The 23,389-nt window shown below is 31.6% G+C and overlaps 1 protein-coding gene across 9 annotated transcripts in view; it reads left to right on the forward strand.

The window, feature by feature from the left end:
• The first annotated feature begins 996 nt into the window (after window positions 1-996).
• OtopLa (proton channel otopetrin-like a) overlaps window positions 997-23,389 on the forward strand; it is a 42,891-nt gene continuing 20,498 nt past the window's right edge. For 5 of the 9 annotated variants that reach the window (XM_085200502.1, XM_085200504.1, XM_085200508.1 and 2 more), the window contains exon 1: window positions 997-1,135. The gene's annotated coding sequence lies outside the window, so the exon portion shown is untranslated. Of the gene's footprint in view, window positions 1,136-12,183; window positions 12,321-14,736; window positions 15,006-23,389 lie in introns of those variants that run through there. The other 4 variants (XM_085200505.1, XM_085200512.1, XM_085200503.1 and 1 more) reach the window with 3 other exon arrangements.

Here is a 23,389-nt window from a genome sequence, read left to right on the forward strand (position 1 = left end):
CAAAACGTGGTGGGAAGTTTCGACACTCTAGACTAAATGTTATAAAAAAATGAATGGAAAAGAGAATAAAAATAAAACGAAGAAAAAGAAAATGGATGGAAAAGAGAATAAAATTATAACTGTTGCTTTTAGTTTTTATATTTATTATATTATGTTTTAAACTGTATTAGTTACTAACTCGATACATATAAATTTCGACATCATCAGCTCGTTTACTTAATTGATATTAATATTTTGTTCGATCATTTTCAAGTAAAGCATGTTAATGACTGGCGAAGTCTTTATAAAATTATATAATAAAACATAAATATAGTAAGTACACTGAGATATGGTGTAGAATAATTAAATAGTTATTTATATAGAAATGATTACAAGCTGGCACCCCGTCATTAAAGGTACTCTCCCATTACGGTACACTTGATATTGACAAACACTGCCTACATACTTCAATCAATTTCGAAAGCGGAATATGTCATACACCTACATACAGACATTCCTAAACAGTAAAATAAAAATATATTATCGATTTTTTTATTCTTCGTATTTTAAATATTGCCTATATTATGTTTATTGGTTATTTATTGTAATTTTTGAGTAATAAAAGAATCCTATATACTCGTTATAATAAAAGAAATGTATGTATATATTTCTTATACGTTAGTAAAAAAAAGTTACCATAGTATTTTCAAAGCAACACAAACAGTGGTAAACGGATCACACTGCTACCAGTTAATTTTACTTATGCCAAACTTCGGCGGTCGAAAATCGATGGGAAATGGAGGGAAAGTATAGCTATAGAGAAATTATAGATAGAGAGGAGGGTACGCGTCTGGCTTCCACACAAAGGACCCCATGTCGCCTATAGCTAACAGTATAGCAACAAACAACGCGAACGAGCTGCGAGTTGGCGCCGAGCTTTGGTCTTGATCGCGCGTTAGCGAACGCATTTGTGCGCTTATAAATAATACAGTATAAAAATATTATTATTAGAAAACGCGCTTTCTACCGGTATATTTAATACTTTAAAAGCTAAGACAAACTTTTAGCTTTGACAGCTTTGTGTAGTGAGTGCTCTGCCGTTGGATGGACAATGGGACTTTTCTGTTAGTGATTTTCGCGTCGGGAAAATGAAAACGTAAGCATTGTTTGTTTATACCTCTTCATAAAGAATCAAAATATCTATATTATATAAAAGTTTCTAGCACTAACTGTAATAAAATATTTTTAATACAATTAGATTTTGCATGAAAAATAATATTTTATTACAGTTTTACATACATATGTCTAGTAACATTTTAATATTTTAAAGTGAAGTAAGAATCAGCTCATCTAGCGGTCGCCCGACCACACGCCGATATAAATTACAGTAATTACAGTAAACTCTACCACTGGTCTGCGTTGATTTTAATTAAGACGCCTTTACTATTATTATGTAGATTATTTCAGAACTTTAACTTATTATTGACTAAGAAAAGTTATAAAATACTTTTAGTATTATTTATCGCGTGTTCTACATTATAAGATCGAGCGTACTCGATACAGTTTTTATAGTCGTGTATTTATAAATATGTATGTATGTAAAATATAAATAAAGTATTGAATATTCAGTAGATGTATTGGATATAAGTTTCATTAGACGACTTTATAGATATACTTAGTAAATTATTTCTTCTTGTCTAAAAATATTATAATCAAACAGTAAATACATACACAAAACACCACAGGTTATGGGTTCGATTCCCACTTCAGAAAATAAAATATTTATAATTTACATTTCCTCGCTCTGGTAACAAGGCAATGCGCGGAATTCGCGGTTGAAATTCAGAAACCAGGCTGTCTTAACACTTGGTTCCCAGGTTCCCTTTACCTACCCTGTTATGTGCGGGATACATCGTAAAGCTAAAAAAAGAATACGTATATTGATGTATTTAAAAGTAATGTTTAACAACTGACCGTAAATCCTAAATGATCATTTAATTTGTTGACATACTACGATTATTTAGTTATAACGTGCGTCCTGTGGCACGCGTAATGCTTGGGTCACATCCTCATCATGAGAAATCGTTAACCACCTAATTGTCTTTGAAGAGTCTAATTTTATATAATAGTAGGAATATTTAAAAATTGACGCCAGTCGTGGCGCTGGAGAACAAGTGTGTGACTGTAAACGCGTGGGTTCGCGCCACTCGAGCAAATATAGTGGGTTCGTTCGCCGCTTGGAAAAATAAAATGTTTTCGTTTTTTTACTGTGGTATCGAGACAAAGTGCGGAGTTGAATTCCGCCACTCGAAACGCAATGCCTCGAGAATTCGGCGGAAAATGGAGAACGGAGTGTCTAAGCATTAGGTTGTCGCTACCAACCCTGTTGTGTGCGCGAGATTCAGCGTGAAGCTGAAAAATAAATACCTAAAATACCTAAATGCAGTTGTACATGCATAATACATCGTACTCATTTTTTTTATATTGGATATTCAAGGTTATTTATTTATGTCTTCGCAAATTTATTTCAAACGTTGAATATTGTAACTAACTTTACATAAAGCAGAAAAAAAGCAGCTATAATCTTTATAAATATTTATAATCTATGTGCATACCAAAGACCTTATTACTTTTATACATATACTAGTGGACCCGGACGCGGCTACGCCTGCTTAAACTATAAGAATATTTATTAAATATATTTTCAGTTTTCAATAGAATTAGTAAGAAAATATAAGCTTAAATAATCAAAAAGAATAATAGTTAGAGACATATTATTAGAAAAATTATCTGAGAAATTGAAAACTAACATAAGAAGTAAAAGTAACTATAGGATATTTTTAATATTAGAAAAAGTACCTAGAACCCGTACCTAAAAACTACCTAAAAATATTTACTGCCAACAATATCAAATAAAAAAAGAAGAGAACCAAAGTGTATTTTAAATTAATTATAAACAGCAATTAAAGTTAGAAAATGTATGAAAATTTATAAAACCATCAACGTCATCTGCCCGTTCGCGTCGGTCATACTATACCTCCCGAAGGCATTTCGAATCAGTGACATCTCCTTAATTATTTATTAGAATGTTATACAGTAAACTATAATATCAATCTAGATAAAATGCTAAGAGTGACTATTATATTTATTTTCATAAGGATGAATATCAAAATGTCGCGGTAACGGCGTTGCGTAGCGACGCGACGGTTGTTATTAACATGGCAGAATAAATTGCATGTCAAATTAGAAAGTACTTTAAAATATATTAGTTTATATGTGTAATGTAATGTTATATAGCCTATAGCATTTCTGAAGAATGCAGCTTTCATACAAAACAAAAACAATGTAAATCGGACCAGTAGATCCAGAGATCTTAGCGTTCAAACAAACAAACAAACAAACAAACTCTTCCGCTTTATTATATTAGTATAGATTAGTATAGATGGCTCAGTTAGCGTGCATTCTCCATTCCACTACGAGTCCTAGAATTTCTTTTTAATATTTTATAGGTCAAGTGAAGATAGTTTTCTTCGCTACAAATAAAAAGATATAATGAGGCACATTCATAACTTTGAGAATATTGTATGATTAAATGGATTCTTTTGTAGTCCACTTCCTTTGCATTTATATATAAAATTGCATTTAAAAAGTTCGTATTCTTATAAATCTATTATTATTTAAAAGTGGATCAATTTCCAGGGTACGCAACCCACTTCTGCAATCAGTACAGAGTTTCCGTTTATATTTTTGAACGGCTGCCATTAAAAGTTTTCAATCGTTGAATAACAAGTGATTTTGGCACTTCAACCAGCCCCTCCTCACGCATCAGTAAAACACGAGAGTGGAACAAATAGCGCAGGCTACATAAAAGGCTCTTTCGTTCAATCCACATAATATATAAGAGACAGGTTTTAATTGACTCTTGACCGAATTGCCACTTCAATTTTAAATTGTGTATTGTTGTCTCGATTTCAAGGTCTGTGCGACTAGCGTGGGTAAGCGAATCGATTTTCACGCCATCTTATTTGTGTTTTTCGATGTAATTGAAACTTAAGTGAATGTTTTTATTAATTACAATTTGTAAAATATATAAAGTTTTTAAAACATAAAAAATATAGGCTGTGGCGTAGGGACACAAGCGTGTGACTGACTGACGCGACGGTTGCAGGTTCAATTTCCACTCGTGGGAAGGTTCTCTTTGCCTATCCTGCTCTATGAGGGGCACAACGTGAAGCAGAAAAAAATATATCTTTTGCTATGTTTGAAGGAGTATAATTGAACACAAATGATTCTAGGATATGTCGAAGCAATTATAAAGCAGGTGCAATTGTATTCAAACTAGTCACATGTTAAACACTATTTAAATCCGTGTGTATGTTGTTACGTAACGTAAAATAGGTTTCTAAGACTTAATTGTGAAGTCATTCATAATAATTGAAAAAATTACATCACAAATACTAAGTTTCATTGTTATTTTCTTATATGCAGTTAAACCATTCATATAAAATGATTTTAGGTTGAAATCCCGCATAGGCGGATGTTTACAGAAGTTTAAATATTTATATGCGTTTACTCTGCCAAATAAAGCTTGGCCAGTGCCGCAATCTACCCTGCATTGCTTATTAACTTGAGCAGAAAGGAAACAATGAATAAGAAAAGAAATAATATTTAATGCTATATTTCTTCATAAAGAAATATAATAGTATTTTGCTCGTGTGAACTTAAACATTGACAACATTCATTAATGCGGACAGGTGTCTGGCAAAAAATGCTTACTTAAGTACAATTTTATTTAAATAACCTTCAATTTAACTGTGTTCAAGGTTAACAGTTCATACCACAAAGATAACAGACACTCACAAACAAAGGCAGTTAAATTCGTTATGTCAAATATTTTACTTCACGCAGTATCCCGCTCACAGCAGGGTAGGCAGAGGGAACTTAGTGTTAAGTCACTGCGTTTCTCTTTTTCCCCCGAATTCTGAACGCACTACGTGTTGAGTAGCGGAGCTCAACGCCGAGCTTTACTTCGGCATTATAACGAAGAATGGAAAATATTAAATATTTTATTTCCTCGAGTGGAAATCGAACCCACGACCTGACACGTTTACAATCCGACTGGCCTATTTGGTTTAAATATTGACAATGGCCTTGTACGGACGCTTTTACATACTGTTGACTAAATTAAATGATATTTTTAATTGTGGCTGCAATATAATTAGTAGCGCATGCTTAAACTGTTTTGTATAATTGCTGGAAAGAAATATGATATGGTGTGACTTAATAAATTTATAACAATAAGTATATTTTGTATTTTAATGTCGATTTAAATGGTTTATGCACTCGAATATCCCATAAAAATCGTATTAAGTTTCGAATTATTTTTTATATTAAAAGTCCTTGAGTTCACATATAACAGTGTTACATAGATATAGAACAAAACAAGACATTTCAATAAAATAAAATCTTTATTTTTCTAATTTTCAAATTGAATATTTTTATCGAAACTCGGTCACATATTCGATCAAAATAATAATAAAAAACCTGCATTCATTACACCAAAACGAGTGAAATACACTCCTTGAATGGAATCCGCAAATAATGTAATTGCTATTACGCTGACGGCATTCTGAACTCTTTCTTAATGGAGAAATAGACCTTATTACCTAATAATAAGGGTTATTATTCAAATGTATAGTAAAAAGAGAGGCGCTAGTCATAGAGTCACTATGAACCGTCTAATTAATCTGGCTTACGAATTGAAGGGTGCAAGGCCTGCAAGGGGTTGCCGTTTTGTACCCTGTTTGGACTGCTCTTGTGTTGATGAATTAGTGACGAACAAGTGGGGGTGGATTTTTAATAATGTATGATGAAAAACAAAAGGCAAGTATAATATGAGAATAGTCAACGAGTTTTTATTAAAAGCTTTTTGCCTATACTCGTTTGAAATCGTTAACATTAGCGTTAGAAGATAATGATTCTAGAACAACAGATTCAATAGTAGTCGTTTATGTGCTTATTTCAAGTTGTTCTTGATACGTCCGTCACCCTTTCTTTGCTCATATCGTTTCATTCAAGAATATTATGAAAAAATAGTGTAAGGGATGTTCTTTTGAATTTAAATCATTAAAATAATACGTTATCTGGCAACCCAAACCTAATTATATAACTTTTAACGTCATTAAAGCTTATTTTCTGCTAAGTTAAAATAGTATTAATAAATTTAACAATTGCATAATAATAGTAATTGATCTGTATTAAACAACGAGAGGTTGTGTTAAGCTACAGGTGGCGTGCGGCTTTGTTTTTGTCCGGTCGTCGACCTCGGTGGGCGGTCTGGCGCACCCTTTGCCAATTTGCCAAGATTTAATGCACATACATTTAAGGGCACCTTTAGTAGATCCACTTCGGTTCTAAAGGATTCGATTTGATGGAAGTTTATGTAAATCATTTTATTTTCAAGTATTTTTTTACTGATATATGTATGTATTTATATAGATAGAGAGTTCATTCTTAAATATTTATGTGTAACAACATTTTTTTCGTTTGTATTACCTGAACTTAACGCTAATTTAGTATATTATATGTATATTAAGCAAACGATAATAATGAATTAAGCACAAACTATGACAGACTGCAACCCACATATGGCCTGTTTATTTTAATAATCCAAATTCCTAACGGAGCCATGATGATGAAATATTTTTTTTAATTATATAATCATGAAATTATTTTCATGTTATAAAATTTTATAATGTATACAAAATTCAAGCGCCTAGATGCACGTCTGCATGTCTATGAGTGGGTATTCAAGATTTCATCTTAGCATAACTTGTCTGCAGCGTGATGAGACTTGGAAGCCTTAAAGCACAAGGTGCGACAGCATCACCAAGCATTCCTGTTTTGATGAAAACTCAAGGGAAATATTCAATTATTTTATTTTTTATATAGTGAAATATAACTCATATTTGGTGTTGCAAATCTGGAACATATAACCGGCATATATGATTTCTTTTATGATATTTAGATATTTCTTCTTTATGTAAAATAGGAAAAGAACTTGTTACCTTTATATTAAAATTGTTAAGTGACTATATAAAGATATATATGGTTAATTAGCTACTTTATAGTACAATGTCACATAGGTTACTTTTATTTTAATAACTGGACTTATTACTTATTTAATAAGAATACCTACGTATTCATATTGTATATGCAAAAAACCTAAAAGAATTTCAATTGCGACTGGCTGCATTGTATAATACTCCTTTTGCATCTTATATTCCTGCTAGTAAAGATGAATAAAAAAGATTGAAAAGATTGTCGGTATTGTAGATTCCAAGATATTGATATGACCTCGATATTATTGTCTATTATAAAGTAATATTGTGGGCTTATTGAGAAATGTGTAGTATTTGCATTATATTACATTTCAACTCGTTATAAGCAAAATCACAATCGTTGCTATCGAAGCCACATATAAAAATAAGTTTATCTTTAAACTTTAAGAACTACACTTAATATATGAAAATATATTTACGTACAAATTCAGGTAAAAAAATGCTGCATTTTAAGCTTTAAAACATAATATCAAGTGAAAAGCTCGAGATAGAGCAATTAAAACTGAATTGAAATATGAGTTTTCATTTTATGCACAGTGAAATATATAATCTATTTAATGTTATACTGTTTTATAATAGTACTCTCCATTCACCCCATGTTCTCTGGAGTATAATATAGAAATGCAGCTCCCTCTACTCTAATACGTTCGGTAATGACAACATTGTATGTCAAAACATACAACGTTTGTGTAGGATAGTTTTAATAAGATTAATTTTTATTATAACTAGTGTTCTGCTTGCGGTTTTGTCCGCTCTTTTCGTGATTTTCCTTGAGAAATAACATGACTCCTCTTTATTATTCTCAGCTTTACTCTAATATAACTATCTTTATCTTGAATCACTGCGTCTATTAGTGAAAATCAAAGTACTTATAAGTTTAATTTGTCATGAACTTTAAAAGCTTTTCAGCGAACATTAGTGTGAAGCGACTTCGTTTTATACAGTGCAATGAAGAGAGAGAGAGAAAGAAAGGGAGAGTACGATTCAAAAAACAAATATTATGTTTTTATTTTATTTTCACGTGTCTATATTTTTAGTGAAACTTAAATTTCGCAACTAGACTCGACATCAACTTTTTTGTGACTACCCTGCTAGAATGAAAAAGTGTGAAAGGAAAGGGATAATATTTAGCAATACCCATACATATACAAATGTGTACAGGTGGAATTACGCTACCAATATTACGGTGCAACTCGCAATATCCGGCGGAGCGTGCAGCCGTCGCATGCTGATGTCCCTTTGACACCTTGTCGATGTGATGGAAGTAGAGCCTTTATCATTTAAAGACAGTGTCTGGACTCTCTTTAAATAATAAAGGCTCTACTTCCGTGATTTTGTTTAATGTAGAAGTATTATTATTATTAATAAAAAAATATATTATTTTTAAAAGGTATTACTTTGTTTATCATATCATTATATAAAGGGTCAATGTTTTTAACGTGTTGTTATCAATAACAGTAAAAAAAGTCTTCTTACGAATATATGAAATACGTACGAGTCGCTATTTGTAATGCTCTACCACGTGGTGGACCAATGCAAGCGTACCACGTTTGCCTTATTACTATATTTTAACTGTGATTAATAAATATTTAAGAGGCTAGTCGTGGCCAGTTGAGACCCGATGTGGTGCAGGAGCATAGTCTTTTCAGTTCCGTTCCTCCACTCAACACGCAATGCCTCCAGAACTCGGCGAAAAATGGGGAGAGAAGTGTCTTAACAGTAACATTAGGCTCCCTCTGCCTACCTCGCTACAAGCAAGATACGGAGTGAAACTAAAAAAATATTAATGTAATGTTTTAGTAGTGATGAATACTTTTTTCTTATAGTATTTATTTATTCTAGCCATTTTATCTTTTTATATTTCTTTTGGCTTCTTTTTATTTTAGTTGGCTCGCTGCAAGACAGAAATGAGAGCCATTCGATCACCATTACTGCGGTTAGATCAGTTATGAGAAATATACTGGTGTCTTAAACAGTTTTACGCTGACAATGTTTGCATACAAAATTAAGATTTTCTTATTTGTATATAAATTAAGATTAATATTTCTTTAACTATAATGTACTTTTTACTAGGCTAATATTGTACTTTGAATTAAATTTAAAATTACCGAATTTAATTTTATTTTTACATATTTTTATGTTTTATATTAAAATATATAGAAGTATAGACACAAAAATATATTTTTAATTTTCATCTGGTGCACAAAGACACAGGTGTACCGATACATACAACGTATTACGAGTATTATTCCGTAATTTCGCAATATCCGGGGAGGTGTGCCCGACGCGGCGCTACACTGCATATTGATGTACCTTTGATAACTTGTAAATGAGAGAACTATTTCTCTAAACTATTGTAAAGGAACACTATTTAAAACGAAATGTTACGACACTCCTAGTACACAACACTACTCTTACCGTGACAGATTTTATTTAAATAGCATCAAAACAAAATTTGAAATGTTTAAGAATTTTAAGATTATTTATTCGTTTTGCCAAATCGATTTAAAGCATCAGTACAACCTTATCTAAAATCGCATTAGATATGGGAACTCGAATTCTATTAAGATTTTTTTACTTTATTTTAAAGTCAGTCGACAGTCCCGCACGACTAGAAAGAGATCAAGTAAGGGCTAAAACTGGCATGTAAATTTAGTTTTGACAAATCGTTAATTTTTTTGTGAAACTAAACTACTGTAGTAGTGAGTGGTAATATATTCTATTTCTTCCTTACCGTATTCCCAATGCGTGTTGAGTGGTGGAACTTAACGCCGCGCCGTGTTGACCAGAGTATGAATCGAGTCCACAACCTTTGTATTTACAGTCAACCGATGTAATGGTGCGCCATGACGGCCTAGGCAAAAAAAAATAACATGAACATAATAAAATTAATATTATTTTTTATATATTGAAATATTATTAGTTGAAAAAGACATAACTTTAAAAAAAAATTCGGAGTAAATATATTTTTTAATTAGTAAAAGCATTTCTATAGAGATGTTATCTTAAAGTAAGCTAGTTCTATTTTTAATTAATTAAAGATGTTATCACTTACACTGCGATGTCCCTCATTGTGATTACTGAATTCAAAGAACTTTTCATTTAATAAAAAGCTAAAACGTTTTTTTTAGTCACACGTTCTATTCCGGATATAGAAATGTAGGCAAAAGGAACTTAGTGTTAAGACACTCCGTTAACGCCGAAATTTTGAAACTTTACGTGTTAAGTGGCGGAACATAACGCCACGCTTTTGCCTTGTTACCAGAGCGGGGAAATTAACTTATAAAATATTTAATTTCTACGAGTTGGAATCGAACCCGCAACCTGTAGCTTTTTCAGTCACACGATTGTGCCCCTGTACCTTCCACTCTATCTAATAAATATTAATTAACTTTAAAATTAAAAATGTGCCCTTATTTAAGAAAGCGATTAAAATTTATGTGGGCACTACACTGTTTGTATTATGACAACTAGTCACGTAAATGTTGGACGTGCACGCTATGCTGTTTGATAGTACCGACGCGACAGTCAATGGGCTTTATCCGGAAAATACCATCTAAATGGGGGATAATGCATAAAGATAAGAATAGATAGATACTGAATGTGTTAAAAATAAACATTCCTTTCAAAAGTTTTTCTGTAAGTTTTATTTTGCACTTGGACAAATATGTATGTGTATCTATAGCGTTATGGTGTTTACATTATTAAAACCTTATTTTTATTTTCGTGGCGTCACTTTGTAATATACATAGAAAACTTAGTGACAGCTCTCTTCTTTATCTTAAAACTATAACGTATTAAACAGAGACTAGCACAGGCTCTTACTAGGCTCATTTAGCTAATATTTCATAAGAAAGTGAGAGATCTTCTACGTAATTTATATTTATAGCACTTGTTTATTATATTGCGAAACGATTTTGTTAAAAAATACCTTTTAATATTTTTAAAACATCTGCAAACTGCACCTGTCCTCAGATTTGGCAGGTGCAAATGTGAAATCATGCAGAATTTTATTAATTACTTGTTATTATGTTCTTATTTTGTATAAAACCGTCACTTTTAAATAAATATTACAAATGTTGAGAAGTAGAATCCACTTAAAACTTAGTCCCTTTTGTTTTATCGTCACGCTGTACCTCGCACACAGCAGGAAAGGCAGAGGGAATCTAGTGTTAAAACACTTTCAGCCGAACTTTAGAGGCATTACGTGTTAAGTAGCGGAACTCAATTCCACGATTTCCCTCGTCACCATAGCCAAGGTATGGTATGGTTTAATTTCCTCAAGTGAAAATCGAACCTACATTCTGTCGTGCTTATAGTCACGACTGGCCTCTATTATACTCTCTAAGATATTAAGTCAACGAGATACATATATAGAATAATAAAAAATCCCATTACCCCATATCATGCCCCACTTCCATCCATGTGACATTCCCATTGATGAACAAATCTTTTTGTATGGCCCCATGATTCCCATATTATTTACGATGGTGTGACGCATATTACGAAACTATGGGACAGCCGGTACCCCACACTCGCCGCCCCCCATCTGTTTCCTATGCGCTACGGTGCCATTACGTCTTAGAAAAGACTGTAATAGTATGGACTTTTAATATTATAAAAGTTTAATAAAAGGATATATTATACTAACAAACTACGTTTAGTAAAATAATAATAGTAGATTATTATTCAGGTAAATATTAATGAATTTTAAGTATGAAAAAAAAATATATAGAAAAATACAATTTCAGTAATTTAAAGTTAATCAAATATTCTATACGCAAATATAAAATTAAATCACGCGAAAATCTAAATATAATCTAGTTCCACAGATTACCATAAAGCTACTAAGTAAGGCGTACATTATACGACAAATTTAAAAAAAACATTTAAATATCGAGCACCCATCCATATTCATCTAGCGTCTAGACTAAAAGCCAACGCCTCACGGAAGAAGCCGAACTTGTCCGACACCGGCACTTTGTTTTTTTCTGTCTCTTTCACTCCAACAAAAACATGGAAGCTTAAAAGCAAAACTAAAAGCTCCAAAGCCGCCATAAACATAGTGTTGTAACGCCGTGTTGCTAGTTTGTTATTAAATAATAACATTGTTTCGATATATTTATATTATATTATTTATAGTGATGTTTCCGTTATAAAAGCTCACATACGTGCTAACGGTGTGCCTATGTTTAAACTGGATTTGTACGCTGACATAATGTGAGTTTCGTTTTGTTTTATTTTACTGTAGTTTTTATTTTAGTTACGAAAGCAATAGTCAAATATATTGTATAAGAAAATAAAATATTAAATTTGTTATAATCAAACTTCATTATCTTAAACTATGGCTATTAGTCAGTGATTGTTCTAACTTATTGAATCTTCTCAAAAAAAAGTTCTACGTAATTAATATAACTAGCGACCCATTTCAAGGTAAGATTTTAATTAAAAGGTTTGAAAAGACCGCCACAGTATTGTTACTGGGTCGCCACTTCCTTTTGAATTTTATTTTTGCCTTCCTTTTATTGCTAGAAGAAAAAGATGGAAAATAGCTATGCCAGATTTGAAAATTACAACATTAATTACAAGTTACATTATACAAATTAAGTGTTCATAGTTTATGTTATTATACTACTTAACTAAAATAGTAAAATAGTACTTTATTTACTTAACCTTTTTAAATTTAATATTGAAAGTTAAAAGAAAATATGAAAATTGACATTAATGAAGATAAATACCGCCTCTTGAAAAACGTAAAAAGTAGTAATATTAATATACATTTATTACAAAATTCGTTTAATATGTATTTTATTACTTTTAATAATACATTTACAACCAGGAATCAATCAAAATGATTAATTTATTTCCATATAATTGATCGATCTATTCAATTTTCTAATATAATAAATTGTTGGATAAAACTATGATGATATATTAATAGTTTGTCTGATATCGTAAATTATGATAATGCTTTATGTAAAATAAACATTTCTATTTTCTTATACATAATCTAGAAGAAAGTGAGCAAAGATAATTTAATTGTAGTATAAACTATAATTGTATGTCAAAGTTGACTGTAGGTTCAATGTTCTTATTTTCTTTATAACATTTCGTTCGTTCTGTATTTCGTTCTGTATTATTTTAAATAGCGAAATTCTTTACTTATTGCTTAGTTAGTTATTCTTCATGTTTTTATTTGTGCCCTTTTCGTTGAATAATAACATTAATTTACTAAAAAAAAATGTTTACTAGGCAATAAAACTTGCGAAATTAAAAATGTTTAACCGTAGTCTGTCGTAATCTGTATACTCGAAAAATGTTATTTGGTTCCTATTATGTTTGTTTCTCTGCCTCATTCCTAGAGCGAAAAAAATAAAATATTGATTATTTCATTTCCTCATGTGTGGGAATCAAACCTACAACTTGTCGCGTTCATAATCGCACGTTTGCCCTTAGCCCACCCCTTAGCCACTACTGGCCTCAAATCACACTTATCTTTCTAATATTTCATATTTTATAAAAATATGGCTCTTTTATATTGATCTACTACCAAATAGTTAGAGTTAAATTTCATTAAGCTATATAGGTTCATACTCGTATATAATGCTTAATCATAATGCCAATTTAGTGTATAATTAAAAAAAAAATCAATATATTTATTTCCAATTTTCCAATACTACATAAACATTAAATTTGAAAAATAAGTTTTCCACATTTCCATAACGCACATAATTTCCGGGCAGAGGTAACAGTATTAGTGAAGAACGAGGGCACGCACGCGGCTATAGCATATAGCTATAATATGGGTACGGCTATGTTACTCGGAAACAAATTGTTTATACGATCGACATTTGTGACGTGGCCACCGTTGTTTATGCTGTCGGTACTCTTTATGCATTCTCGAAATAGCTGGGGACACTTTCTGCGCTTACAATGGCAAATTGGGTCACACTATTCATTCTGGTTAAACTTTTGTGTTATATATAACATAGTTTTTTTAATCATTTTTTAATATATTTTAAACTTTTCTAACTAAGTAAGTAACATTAAAATAATCTATGAGTGGCTACTCACTATGTATATTATAACAAATTCTGGAAGCGTGTTGAGTGGCTGAACTCAACGCCGCGCTTTATATAGAAACCAGGGCAAAAAAATGAAAATATTAAATATTTCACTTCCTTGAGTGGGAATAGAACCCATAACTACGACAGGTTGTTTACAGTCACACGCTTGTGCCCCTATGCCACATGCATCAATATTAATTATATATTTTATTTCATACGATTAATTAAATCCAAACATTAGTACTTATTTATTATGTAAAAATATCACATAATAGTAAAAAAAGTATTATCATAAAAAAAACAATAAAGGAAATGATATTTAATGATAATATCATAATTAAAAACAAGAAACGCAACGCTCAATTAAACGGTTGGAATAACAAGATATACTTCTAGCTATGTACAATATATATAAAGTTCCGGTACGTAAGAACTTAACAATGCACACGTAACAGACATGCAGAGCAACCTGTGATTGCGTATTGTGAAACGAGTGTGTTAAACTACTTAAACATACTGAAGTTGGTTGCGCATCTTCAGCGAGAACAGAACACCATCAGTTCAGTGTATCGCGAACGCTGAAAAGAACGGCCAGGCCTCGCTATTTGCAGAACAACACGCTGGATGTGCGCATGCCAGCGGGAAAGCGCGGGAGGCGAGTGGCACGCCAGTCTACGCCGGTACGCCAGTCTCGGCCTGCGAGCGCGTCTGGCCGCGCGTAGATGCCCGCCACGCCTGCGCCCTGGCGCACGACGTGAGCCGCGCGGGCCGCGGCGTCACGTTCTCGGAATCGACCGTAGATAACGCGGCCACCGTGACTGAAATTCAGTGTCAAAAGGTTGGTGACCCAGTGCCGAAAACTACCCACGCACCCCAGGATAGAGTCCGCTTTCCCTCGTTATCTATTTGTTAATGTCGAACGTATCTTATTGTAAAATCTTATCACGCCTACTTAATGGAAGCGACCGATATTATACATGTTCATTAGTTTTATCTGGTAATGTTCAATATTAACTTTAATGATTTTTTTCCTGGTTTTGCCGAAAACAGAGAGAATTATTATTTATTGAATGCAAATTATTATTATTTTTTATTTTTCATATACATTTACGGTATGTATAAGAGAAGTAGTGAATGAGTGTGTACTAGGCAGATTCTAGGTTATTTGCCTTGCGTAGCCCAGATTTGTACATGACCCAATTTTAGGGAAGCTCTTGAAACGCGTACCTATATTATGTACCTACGTTTTACATTTTTCACTTTATCGCCTTTTGCAAATCAATTATTTTTTAAATATGTTATATGTTAACATAACATTAGCTGCCAACGCCTGTTAAATCAAAACTGAAGCTATAAAATACGCTTAGATAAATAAAATTGACCCAAATTCGTGTGAAATCTGAAATTAAATTGCGTTCACATAAAATGGGAAAATGGATTATGCCAAGGATATCCCTTGTCATGTCCCAGAATTATAATAGCTGCGTTTAAATGCGTATTACGAATAGATGAGATCATCGTTTGTATTGAACGTGTGTAGCTGTCGCCAATTGTAAGAAAAAAGTTAGAGTTTCACATATCCTCAACACAAGGCCTATTTCTTTGTTATTTTCAAAAGAAAAATCGTCAAAATGAGTGCTTTTCAGTAAAAGAAAAATATGCTACTGAAAATATACATGAGATGGTTATTTTAAATGAAGGCCGTTGCAATTTTCATCGTTAAAAGCATTTAAAATCATCCATTTCATCATTTTGTATGAGGCATGGAAGACAAAGGACAGTTTAGCAGACTGTATTTGAATGCCCATGGTAGCTAAACGTTCAAATTTAGCTTTTCTTTTTCTAGGCTCCCTTTAGTTACAAAGGGAATTTTAACTTTTAAAACGTAAAACATCTACGCGACAAGTTGCACTTTACTTTAATTTTCTCTCGTAAAACAAACTTTTAACGGCTTAAAAAATATCCTACTTATTATATAACATACTCGTAGCTTTGTGTGGTTTTATTGCATAGATAAAAAGAAGAATTACATAAAAAAATTAAGTTTTCATTTAAATATTTAGATATAACACTTGTAATGTTATTTTACTTTTAATATTTTTTTATATGAAAGGAAAGCATCATATCTTCTTTTAGAATATAATATTATATAACAGACATACAAATATTTTTTTTATGATTATGTATTCATATTTTATAGTAGAAACAGATTGGAAGCTATAACTCCAACGTCCAGTCCAGTATATTTATCAACTACATTAGAAATATATTTTCATAATTTTTAATAATCTTTGTGACTGAGTTCTCCGATCGATGTTCAAGTTAGCCGTAACCAGGATTAGCAGGCGGAAAATTAACGGCAATAAACATATTACGTCGCTCCAGTAGGCAAAGCTCGGCTTGTGGAGAGAAAATTGCTAACTCTGATATAAGTGGCCAATAACTTTCACTTAGAGAGTAAAATTGTTTTTAGATTATCCGAAGCATTAGAGATGTATCAAGCAATAAGCAATGTTAATTTCGAAAATTGTTTAGTGTTTACAATGAAAAAATATATATTTTTTGTTTATAGTTTATAGAGTTTATGATTTTTTTATGAGTTTATTTAGTTTAGAGAGATTTTAGTTAATGTTAAAGTGTCTCTTAACACATATTTAGTCTAATCAAGTCTTATCAGCGTCTCCATTTTGTTATCTATTTAAGTCTTTTAGAATAGGATGAAAGAAAAAGAAATGCAGAACTAAATTTTACTTTATTAGAGAATGATTCATATTTAAATATTTATTTCTTATATATTTAATTTAAGACATATTGTTTTCTATGATATTTTGGGAACACCTACGAAATAATTTCTCCTATAAACAGGTCATATTTTAAAGCAAGCATATGACTAATTAACAAAACCAAACCCTATGTAAATATATAAGCATTTCTCGTGTAGGTAGAGTATAATATTTTCAAGCGTGACAAAATTTCAATATTAATGAGGGTAGAATTTAAATATTACGACCTCGACCATGAAGGCAAAGCTAAAGGGACATAATGAAGGAGTTCCGACTGTAAGCAACAGGCAGGTTTAAAGCCAGGCTTCAAAGTTAACGAATATAGTAACTAATGTTTATGTTACAGGGAGTTTACATCGAAACATGCAGTTTCGGTATGTTAAACAATTTTAATTGAACTCAAAGCACAAACAGCTTAAATTTAAACAATGGAGGCGTCAGAAAATTATTTTTCTGTCAGAATTTTTCTGTTAAAATATTTCAATTTGCTACTAAAGACTTACGTGTATTACGTCACTCATTCGATTCTTGGAAGGGTAAATTCGTGTTTAGCGGTAATTTAGCACATTATTTTACTATAAGATATTAATCTTTTAGTAATATTTTAGATTGCTTAACTTAAATAATTGAAATACCAGGAAAGGAGGCAAAGAGTTATAGAGACCAAAATATTAATATTTAAAATTAGTATACATTTGAAAAGAAATGTTTGTTTCCTGAAATACACATCAAAGAAAATAGCCGAATTCTTAGCATTGTATAACATAAATATATACTTTTCCGTACATTTTGAAACAAATTAGAAATATTTGTACCGCTTCCAGAAGTGTTTAGAGGTCGCCTGTGCCTAAATAGGGACGCATATTAAAAAAGGTTAAAGTGGCGTGAAAATCGGGTAGGACGGTAACATGCTAACTTAAACTTATGTAAATATACATAAAAAGTAAATAAGTACTATGTGCAATTTTCATACATGGCTTAATGGTTGCGAGTAATAGTTTTAGAATCTTATCTTATTCTATAACTTAGTAAAGATATTTTAGAATTAAAATCATTACAATTCATTCTTAAAAGATGATTAATTCCACCTTATATATAACTTTATCTAGAAAATAACATAGACTAGTGAGGAAAATTATGAGAAAATGTTATTATTTTATCTATAGTTTTCCAAAGAATATTATTATTATGCACCGATGTTATAAATTTACTTGTATGTTTCAACCCAATATATTTGCACGCCTGGTGATCAGGTATTCAATAAGTTTAATTACTCATTATTATGCAAATTCCGCTTACGATGCATTTGTGCTTCGCAATTAATCTCCAATAGTGCTGTTTAATTGTGTATAAGTTTTTTATATACTTATACAATTTATACAGTTATATCTGTACATTGAAGATAAATAAGAAAAAAATATTAATAGGGGCACATATATGGCGGCAATATTATAAAACTAGAACCCAAATTAATAATGTTTAATAATAATAATAATTAATGCTTATGCAGTTCAAGCGGGCGAAGCCACGAGCAGATCGCTAGTCTTAAATGAAATAGCAGTATCTATTTCACATTTAATCATTACCGAATTAAAAAGAAACATTGTTATCTTCAATTTATGTTAAGGACGAAGTTCAGACAGAGTTCTTTTCAGAAGAAAGTATAAAAGAAACGAGACTCCATGACCAAAACTAGTTTATTTTTTAACTTTCAAAATAATAGTAGTCATTAACTGTAGAATATGCAACAGGGGGAACGTCCATTGATTATAAATTACCGCTTCGATGCATTCTATAAATCGCATAACAAGTAAGTATGCGTTACGTCAGAACTTGGTTTAATGAACTTCGCTAGTCTGGTCACTGACGCGGTACCTGTTGATAGTCACTCATCGGTGGTGCCGGACCAATGGTGGTGGTGGGCGTCCAATGTTTACAATATAGCCATTACTCCAGCTAGCTGACCCAATTTCACGTTTTTTTATATTTTATTGGTTTTTAAACTCGTTTTCTATCATAAAAGACGAAAATATATTAACATCTCTATCAAGAGTGCATCAGGTGGTTGCGTAATATTATATTGCTTTTGCAGTCTAAATTTCTTAACTTTAAAGGTTTTTGTGAATATATTAGGTACTTGAATTCTATATATTTGGCAGTTTTCTTTTTCATATAATATTTGGCCTTTTAAAATGTTGTTTATATTAAGAGCTTTAGTATTCAACTACTAGATAGAGCCAATAATAAGTACGATTAACAATAAAACTTAAGAGTTTAATGTTAATTAAGAGAAAAGTAACAACGGCAACTTAAGGCTAATTGGCTCTTTTAAATGAAAAATATGCATATATTTGTAGAATTCTTTTGTAAAATGTACCAAATAGAATTTAGATTTAATTAAACACGTATAAATTCATAGGTATTTAGGTTAGTATTGATCTGTTGGCACCTGTTGATTGCCATTCAAAATGAGGTCTAACAAAGCAATTTCCGTCAAGCCTGCTGGGAAGCTTGACACGTGTAGGAAGGTCAAGATTCCCTTTGGTTTTCAAGGGCCTTTACTTAGTCATTAATAAGCAAAAACTTTATTTTAAAGCTTTTCATATAAAATACAAAAGTTTTTTTTTTACTCACTATATATTCCACAAATATAGCAAAGTAGACAGAGGGAACCTAGTGTTAAAACTCTCCGTTTCGAATTTTCGAAGCATTGTATGTTGATTGGCAGAACTAGGTCATTTTATATGTAATACGTAGAAAATTAAAGGGCAGCCTCAAACAACAAAAAAGTTTGAAAGTAGTCTACTGTATGAATTAACCTAGAAGACGTGACAGTGAAGAACAAAAACAACTGCGATGGACGTACTTCATCTCTTCACTTTAGATATTTCTACTTAAGGCTAGTGACCTATATTGTGCTTTATTATGAATTGAAGCAGAGGAGGGTAAAGCTTATTAAGTGACTCAAGGGAACTATGAAAGTTATTGCCGGTTCATATATTTTATTTAATGTTTGTATGTAGGTTAAATAGAAATGTGTTCATTAATTTTATATAGTAAAATTTATAATATAAAATAATGAAATTGAGGCCATTTTGGCGCAACGACGCGAAAGCGTGTGTGGGTTCGGTTACTATTAGAGTAAATAAGTATTTAATTCTTATAAAATAAGATCAGGATCGGGAGAATAAATCGTTTTCATTTCCTCGCTCTTGTAAAAAGACAAAGCACGTCGTTGAGTTCCGCAACTCAAGAATGTTTCGAAAATTGAACAGAAAATGCGGAACGGAGTTATTGTCGTTGTTGTGACTTAACATTATGTTGTCTCTAGCTGCCCTTTATTATATATATTCGAAATACAGATTGAAACTAAAAAAAATATAACTTGAAAGTAAGCGAAGATCTTGTTGTTTTTATAGTATCGAACCTGTTAAATAGTTTGTGAATCATCGATTACTATATTGGTATTCTTTTATCACTCTTAAATACAAATATTAATCATCTCTTACAAAACATATGCTATAATCTCAATGGAGTCTTTCACTATCGGTACCCACATTGTATCAAGTTTCATTCGCCTTGATTCTTATTCTATAGATTAAAAACTGTCAGCGTAAGTAAGTTTCTGTTAGTGTACAGTCCAGTGACCTAATGACCTCGTTTTACTATATCGATTGTACCATCCCAAGCAAAACGGTATCACTGTTCGCAGACCGTTTTTATATGCGTTTAATTAAAAATAACTCTTTATAATGCTTCTAGATATTTAGAACCAGAGGCCAGTCGTGGCCCATTCGAGGAAATGAAATATTTATTTAAATTTATATTTTCATTTCTACGCTCTGGTGATGACGCAAAAAAATTCGGTGGAAAATGGAGAATGGAGTGTCTTAACACTGAATTCCCTCTGCCTACTCAAAGCTAAAAAAAGTCATTAATAACATTTGAAGTCATTTCAACCATATTTTTCATTTAACAAATAATAAATATTATGATTTTCTAATATCTTTTAATGCGAATTCATTTTAGACAAAGTTGCCAGGAAATTAATTGGTCTCGTCTTACTATGCCATATGTAGTGAAGAACCCACACGAAGCGGATGAGACTGTCCTAGTATTTCCTATATAACGCTGTCGTTTCACTCAGTAAAAACATGGTGGCCGCTTTTCCGTTCAAAACATTTATATCGGCGATGAAGCTGGAATTAGAAATGTGTTGTTTTTTAATCAACCTCAATGTTCCTGAGCTTTTGTTGGAATAATATTACTTTTTATAATAACTTGCATGTAGTGTATAGGGTAGGACATATTTTCTTTATTATCTGTATTCAATCTTTCACTTTACCTTGCCTTATATAATGTAAGTAATTTTCTAATTTAGCTATATCCTATATTCGTGTTTAAATAAATGGCGTTGTCAGTCGATCCGAACGTCTGTTACGTCTTTATTCTAATTAAGATAACGTACCAACATCATTAATAATTGGTCTTTAAGAAAGAGATGAATTTTCTTATTTAAATTTTTGAATATAGCAACACTTCTATATAAAGTTAAACAGCAAGTATAAGGATTTTATTTAGAATAATATTACTGATATGTAATCTTGTACCATATATTTTGTCACTCAACGAGTTTTTGTTTCGTTTTGTTTTGTGTTAATGCGGGAACGGACACTATTTACATACAAGCACCGCTTTAATGATGGTATTAGCATATTCAAAGAAACTTTTATTTACCTTAAAACACTTTTTTTGAGATTTCTACCGTATTAAATGTAAATCGTCAATGTTATAAAAAATTTAAAAATATATCTTCAATGCATATAAATTACTTACTTTTCCCTGTGGCTACGCCTGGTGGTCAAATGGAAATAATTAAGGACTGTGTAGTATATATGACAGATGACTCTTTCTAAATGCCCGAGGTAAACTGGAGATACAGTGGATTAACTATTTCATATAGAAATATATTTTTAATGACAGTTTCTGAGATTAGTGCGCGCCTCGAAACATGTTATACATGCATAAAATTATTTAGATGTTATAAAACTTCTGTGAGAAATAGTCACTTTATTTATCTGTAACAATTTATAATTTAAGAGGCGACAAGAGTTTTAAAAAATATTTCAAGACGCAGATTTACTAAAAGTGCAATTAAAGAAACAAAATTTGTAGCAAGAAAAGTTTTTTATATTTTTTAAAAGGATGCATTATTAAAAAAAGCTGCAATGAAAAAAAATCTAATATTTATATTTCTTTCTTACTTTAATATACACACTTTCCTTTTGGCCTGCATTTAGCAAGGTATACAGAGATAGAACCTAGTGTTAATACACTCCGTTCCACACTTCCGCTTGAATTTGAGATAAAGCTTATTGAGCGGCGGAATTCAACATCGCACGTCATGATTACCAGAGGTGAAATCTTCGATCTATGTTATACAGTGTGTGATCGAAGGGTGAAATGAAAATAAATCATTACCCCCGAGTGGGAATCAAACCTACAGGGATCCAGTTTTAATGGAAACATTTTTCCACTGCGCCATGCACGACGAACTCAATTATACAAATGTTTAAATTGGTGTAGTTATTTAAGTAAATTACCAATAAAACCTATATAAACCGTAAAATAAGTATATCGAAAATTTCAAGGTTACATTTTCAAGACATGACAGTCGCGTCGACGCTTTAAGAGCGAGGTCGAGTATTACAATGTCATGATGTAGATGAGTATTGTGCACTGGTGCACAAGAGCTTCGCCTTGGAAATAACACTCAAGGGACCATATTGTAGTAGTTGAATAGGGAATGCATCAGGATTTACCATTTTATAGATATAAATAAACATTAGATGAAATGTTTATTATTTTCATTTTCTCATTCTTCGTTACCAACGAAGCAACGCGACGTTGTGTTTCGCCACTTAACACGCAGGAGAGTTCGGAGGAAAGTGTGGAATGGTTGTGTTTTAATGGGGAACGGAGGGTTTTAACACTAGGTTCGTTCTGCTTACTATATTTTCCGATTTTTTTTATTACGCGACAAGAATGAAAAAAGGAGCCTATACATAAAATTAGGAGCTCCTAAAACAGTTGTTTATAATACTCGTGTATACGAATTTATCCATGCGGAAAGTAAAGATTGAACGGATATATTTTCTATTTAACTGAATTAATTAATCCGCCCACGAAGGACCATCTCTCGCAGCTAATGAACCTTAAAATTTGGTTTTAATGCTAGTTATTAACCCGGCAAACAATAAACATTTTTATTAACAAAAAGTTTTTAGTTCAAAGTAAAAATTCTACCTGCATGTTGTTTCATCAGCAATGTTTTTGCATGATTGAATTACAATACATACAGACTTTCCCATTTATACTATTACTAGGATGTTGTAACAGATACGTTATATACGTTAAATTACTATTTATAAAAATGTAG

This window comes from Heliconius melpomene, chromosome 17 (assembly GCF_056956725.1).
Source record: "Heliconius melpomene rosina isolate 202511_hmr_F chromosome 17, ASM5695672v1, whole genome shotgun sequence".
NCBI classification, from domain to species: Eukaryota; Metazoa; Arthropoda; class Insecta; order Lepidoptera; family Nymphalidae; genus Heliconius; species Heliconius melpomene.